This window comes from Nicotiana sylvestris, chromosome 9 (genome assembly GCF_000393655.2).
Source record: "Nicotiana sylvestris chromosome 9, ASM39365v2, whole genome shotgun sequence".
NCBI classification, from domain to species: Eukaryota; Viridiplantae; Streptophyta; class Magnoliopsida; order Solanales; family Solanaceae; genus Nicotiana; species Nicotiana sylvestris.
In genome coordinates, this window is record NC_091065.1 from 36,415,368 (window position 1) to 36,421,930 (window position 6,563).

A 6,563-nucleotide genomic window follows, 5' to 3' on the forward strand; every position below is an offset into this window, starting at 1 on the left:
AAAATCGACCCCGACTCATAGTTGGGTGTTGTTCTTCCAACGACTTATTCTACTCATTGTTGAGTGTGGATTAGCAGTGGATCATAGTACCGCTTTAAGTGTGCCACATTCTAGTTGTTGGGTAGTTGTACACTATTCCCTGACTCGAGCTTATATGAGCCTTTCTCGGTTATACCGGTGACTTTGTAAAGACCTTCCCAGTTTAGGCCTACCTTCCCTTTGTTTAGGTTCTTGGTATGCAGTGTAACTTTCCTTAGTACCAAGTCCCCGACTTGGAAGGGTCGAAGGTTAGCCCTTCGGTTGTAGTGTCTACTCATTTGTTGTTTTTGGGCCGCTAACCAGACTAGGGCGGCTTCTCGCCTTTCGTCTGATAAGTCTAAGCTCGTGGTTATTGCCTCATCATTCGATGTTTCGGTAGCGTATAAGAACCTCAGGATCGGTTTTCCTACTTTGACCAGGATCAAAGCTTTCACACCCTAGAATAAAGAGAACGGTGTTGCACTGGTGCTTGACTTCGAAGTTGTTCTGAATGCCCATAAGACCTCGAGCAGAATTTCATTCCATTTTCCCTTTGTGTCGATCAATCTCTTCTTCAGGTTCTAGAGTACAGTTTGTTTTTTTATTTTGCTTAACCATTCTCACTAGGGTGGTAGGGTGTCGACAAGATCTTTTTAATTTTGTGGTCTTCGAGAAACTTACTAACCTTGTCGCCGATGAACTGTATCCCTCCGTCGCAAGTGATTTCTGCTGGAATTCTGAAATGGCATATTATATGATCCCAAATGAAGTCAATGGCCTCTTTTTCCCGAATCGTTTTGAATGCATGTGCTTCGACCCAATTGGAGAAATAGTCGGTCAAGAGAAATATGTATTAGGCTTTGACGGGTGCCATGGAAATGGACCGACGATGTCCATCTCCCATTTCATAAAAGGCTACGGGATAAGATCGGGTGAAGCATTTCCCTCGGTTGATAAATTATTAGGGCGTGCCTCTGGCATTTGTTACACGTTCGAACGAAGTCTTTTGCATCCTTTTTCGATTTCTTCCAGTAATAATCGGCTCTAACCAATTTCCGAACCAAGGATTCCGCTCCCGTATGGTTTCCACAAGTACCCTCGTGTACTTCCCCCCATTATGTAGTCGGTCTCCCCCGGACCCAAGCACCTAGCTAGCGGCCCGAAAAATGATCGTCAGTATAATTTTCCACCGACCAAGCCAAACCTAGAAGCTTTAGTACGTAGGACCCTCGATTCCTTAGGATCCGACGACAATTTCACTTTCTGAAGGTAGTCTATGTATTTGTTTCTCCAGTCTTATGTCAAGCTTGTTGAGTTCACCTCGACGTGACCTTCTTCTACCACCGAGTTCATCAATAACACTACTTCTCTAGATTCGAATTCATCGGAATCGACTGACGACCCTAGATTAGCCAATGCATAGACCTCGTTATTTTGATCTTGAGGTACGTGATGTAGAATCCATTCTTTGAATTGGTGTAAGGTCACCTGCAACTTATCTAAGTATCTCCACATCTGTTCCTCTTTTACTTCAAACATTTTGTTGACTTGCTTAACAACGAGAAGGGAGTCACATTTGGCCTCAATCACCTCGGTCCACTAGCTTTTAGCCAGTTCTAGACGTGAAATCATAGCCTCGTATTTTTATTTGTTGTTAGTCAATTTCATAGTTATAATAGACTACCTTATTACCTTACCCGTAGATGGTTTTAATATGATGCCTAGCCTGGGCCCCTTTGCATTGGAAGCACCATATGTGAATAGGGTCCAGACCCCCGAGGCGAGCTGTAATTCCTTCTCAACCTCGGGAATTAAGGCCGGCATAAAGTCGGCCACAAAGTCTACCAAAATCTGGGATTTTATGGTAGTCCGAGGTTTGTACTCGTTATCATACCTATTGATCTTTATGGCCTATTTGGCCAGCCGTCCCGAGAGCTCGGGGTTTATGCATAACATTCCTTAGTGGGTATGAGGTCATAACACATATGGGGTAACACTGAAAGTACAGTTTAATTTCCTAGATGCGCTAAATAAGGCGAGTGCTAATATTTCTAAGTGTAGATACCTTGTTTCGGCATCGTCTAGGGTTCCACTAACATAATAAATAGGAAATTGCATACCTTCTTCTTCCCGAACCAGGACACCACTTACCGCTACCTCAGAAACTGCCAAGCAGAGGTATAACTGCTTGTTCACCTTCGGAGTGTGCAGCAAGAGAGGGCTCGATAGGTACCGTTTGAGTTCTTCTAAAGCTTGTTGATATTCTGGGGTCCAAGAGAAGTCGTTCTTCTTCTTTAGTAACGAGAAGAATCACTTGCTCTTGTCTGATGAACTCGAAATAAACCGGCCCAATGCGGCTATCGATCATTCGGTCGATGTTAGGCAAAGGAAATGAATCCTTTGGACATTACTTGTTTGGGTCCTTATAATCCACACTCATTCTGAGTTTGTTTTCTTTTTTAGGTATGACTACTACGTTAGCTAGCTAATCTGGGTATTTAACTTCTTGGATGGAACCTATTTTCAAAAGTTTAGATACCTCGTCTTTGAAGAATGCGTGTTGATTTTAGACTACGACCTCCTCTTCTATTTGACCGGGTGAAATTTTGGATCCAAGCTCAAATTGTGAGTTGTCACCTCTGATGTGATCCTTGTCATATATAAGTGGGACCAGACAAAACAATCGGCATTAACTTTAAGGAAATCAATAAGTTTTTCCTGAGCTCGGGAGTTAACCCCGTGCCCAAGTATACCTTTCGATATGGTAGGTACTCGATCAGTATGACATGTTCTAATTCCTCAATTGTTGATTTAGTGGCATCGGTGTCATCGGGTTCTATAAAGAATCTCGGGACACCATAATCATCCCCTTCATTTGTTGTGTGCTCCTCCTATTTTTTAGCCCGATTGGGGTCGAGATCATTGATTGCTATTTGTTTTCCTTCTCTTCGACCAGACCCCTATTTTTTGATGTCAAGACCGTAGGCACCAGATTACTTTATCGACAACGAACATCTCCTTTGTGGCTGATTGTTCTGCGTAGACTGTTTTGATTTCTCCCGGAATGGGAAATTTCAATGCTTGATGAAGGGTTGAAGGCACCGCCCTCATGTTGTGAAACCATGGCCTTCCAAATAAGGCATTGTACCTCATATCCCCCTCGATCGCGTAGAATTTTGTTTCCTAGGTGGTCCCGACAGTGTTTACTAGTAGGGTTATTTCACCCTTCATCATATCGCATGCCATGTTGAACCTGTTCAATACTGGTACTACTGGTATGATTTGTTTCAATAATCCCAATTGTTCTACGACCCTCCAACGAATGATGTTGGCTAAGCTACTTGGATTAACTAACACACGTTTAACTAAAGATTTATTAATAAGTACTGATATTACCAGTGTATTATTGTGAGGCTGGATGATGCCCTTGGCATCCTCATCATAGACCCCTCTAAGACGTAATCTCGTGTGCATTTTTCCCTCGTGATAGAAACTTTGGTACATTTTATCATTGACCATTGTGGGGCATCCACTCCCCCAATGATCATGTTGATCACTTGTAGAAGCTCCTCTTGCTCGATCTGTTTGTTGGCGTCCCTATTTTTGGAATGACTTTTGGCATGTTCACTTAGGAATTCCCGAAGGTGCCCATTGTTGAATAGCTGAGCCATTTACTCCCTTAGCTGTCGACAATTTTCGGTCATATGACCATGAGTACCATGGTATTTGCATACCAAGCTGTGATCCTTTTGTGCCATATCGGACTGAAGTGGCCTAGGGCATTTAGTCTTTTTGATGTGGCTGATGACTGACATTATACTTGCAGCATCCACGTTTAAGTAATACTCTGATAGTCTTGGTGCTTTCCTGCCCCTAAGTGATCTATCAAAACCATTTTTATTCATAAGACCCCGGTTGTTAGGTCCTTGATCGCTTCCCCCGTCATTACTAGTTAAGTGGGGACCGGTTTCCCCTTATGTACGAGCTGTATGGCTGGTACCAATCTCGGACCGACCTTGGCTACTGGTCCATAATTCTTTTAGATATGTCGTTTTCTCTATTGGGGTAAACAAATCCCGAGGGCCCCCCCAGCCAGTCATCCTCGACTCTAATCTTTGACTGGTACCTGTTATAGATATCGACCCAATTAATCGTCGGGTACTCTACCACGTTTTGCTTCAATTGCTGAGAAGCGACGGAACTTCAGGGGTTGAGCCCTTGAGTGAGCGCCTGAACATCTCGTTGAGTGAAGCGACCGGGGGCAGATCCATTTGCTCCATCTAGAACCTTGACACAAACTCCCTAAGCATCTCGTTGTCTCTTGTCTTTACTTTGAAGAGGTTCGATTTCCTCGTGTCGACTTGATAGTTCCAACATGGGCCTTAACGAAGGTATCTGCAAGCATAGAAAATGAAACAATTGAATTCGGAGGCAAGTTATGGTACCATATCATCGCCCCTTTGGATTGGGTTTACCCAAATTTCTTCAATAAAACCGACTCGATCTCGTCGTCTTTTAGGTTGTTGCCTTTTATCGCGCATGTGTAGGAAGTTGCATGCTCGTTTAGGTCTGTGGTCCCGTTATATTTGGGAAAATTCGGGCATTCAAAATCTCTTCGGAATTGGCTTCAGGGCCGCACTCGAGGGGAAAGGCTTCTGAATAATTTTTTTGGAATCCAACTCGTTCAATATTGGAGGCGCTCCCGAGATCTGATCGATCCTCGAATTGTAAGTTTCCATCTTCTTTTCATTTGTCTCTATCTTTTTCTCACCAGACTCCACCCGCTTTGTTAGTGTTTCGAGCATTTTCATCACCTCGGAAGTTTCCCCGATCGTCCGGTTCCACGGTAATTTGTTCATCCCTTCGAGCATTTTCTCTAACCCGCTCGGGCTCGGTCCTGTTCTGGGCGTGACTTTGGTCTGTTGTTGTGCTATTGCCACTTGTTGAGCTTGTAACGTTTCGAAGATCAATCGCAAGCTAACTCCATCACCTTTCTCTTCGGCTGTTACTCGAGCTGATGGTCGGGGTGCCCCGTGGAAGCTATTTTCGGGGTTGGTTGGAAGGTTGATGTTGATGGAAACATGTGAGTTAGCGTCAACCGGGTCAACAATTGGGACACCTTTGGATCAACAAGAGGTACGTCATTGCTGGGTACTACGTTATTATTTTCACCGTGGTGGCCCGACTCGGCGTCAATGTTCAAGTGAGTAGACTGAGAATTTGACATTTTTAGATTAACCTAAAATCAAACTTCAAAGAGCAAGTGTAAAGTAGGGTGCATTATGGAGATTCATATTAAATCACCACTATTATCCTTAGCCCGTGGGTACCAAACTGTTTACTCTTAAAATGAGTAACAATTAAATTTGTACGAGGCTAAGGATGCGTTATTTAATTTAACACGAATGATCTATGAACATAAAATAATTATAGTAAAGAGAAGCAAAATGATCAAAGCAAATGCGATGAACAACTAAGCATGGCTTTCAGATGAACACTAAAGATTGACTTCAGTCAAGCCCTCGAGACGGGCTCAGTTGCAACCAAATAATTAAGCAGTTGAAAAATACTGTGAACAGTAACTAGAGAACAAAAATAAACTTTTATTGCTTTGATATGCATGCCAACAATGGATTTAAAATAAAAAAGTTCTTCCCTTTATATAGTAGGGGAGTTTCAATCCTAGTACAAGTCTAAATAAGGTAAAAATCTTCTTTTCCTAGTAAATGATGATTTGTAGTTGATATCGGGCAGGATTCACGCTGTAATATTCGGTTGAGGGCAGATATTACGGCTCCCTGCTGATCGTGCTTAACATTTTTTCCCCTTAGTCTCGAACCTTCACTCTGCTCGGGCACGATGTTCAGCCGTATCGGTTCCAAGTGCACCATTCGTCCTCCCCGGGTTCTGAGACGTGGAACCCCTTGGTTTTATTCGAGGTCATACTATATCGTGCCTCCCTCTCGTTTCTTTCCGAAAAAATCAGGGGTAACTTTATCCCCGATTTTACCCGCACACATGGGTGAAAAATGACATCTTTCTATACTATAAATAATTTAAATTTAAATATTTTATTTATCCTTACATATATGATTCCATATCTACATGATCCTCATAAATGTCTATAACGTATTTTAGACCATAAATATTGAAAGTCCTTTTTTTGTTGAATTATGTCCGATCATGACCTTTACCTAAAGTAGAACGGATAAAATAACAATTTTAGTCCAAAAATATGTGGGATTGAGAAATAAGTCCTAAGTATTACTAGTTCATTAAATTATTTAAAAGGGATGCAACTTATAGCCTATTCGGCCAAGCTTTTGCGCTAGTCAAAAATGCTCCTTTTTTTTTCTTCAAAAAAAAGTGCTTTCTTTTTTCTTTTCAAATTGAGGTGTTTGACCAAGTTTTTTTGGGAAAAAAAAATCTTTTGGCTAGAAGCAGAAATAGTTTTTAAGAAGCATAAAAAAGTAACTTCTTCCGGAAGCAGAAGTACAACCAATTTTGACTTTTCTTCCTACTCAAAATTCCCTTAGCAAAATATT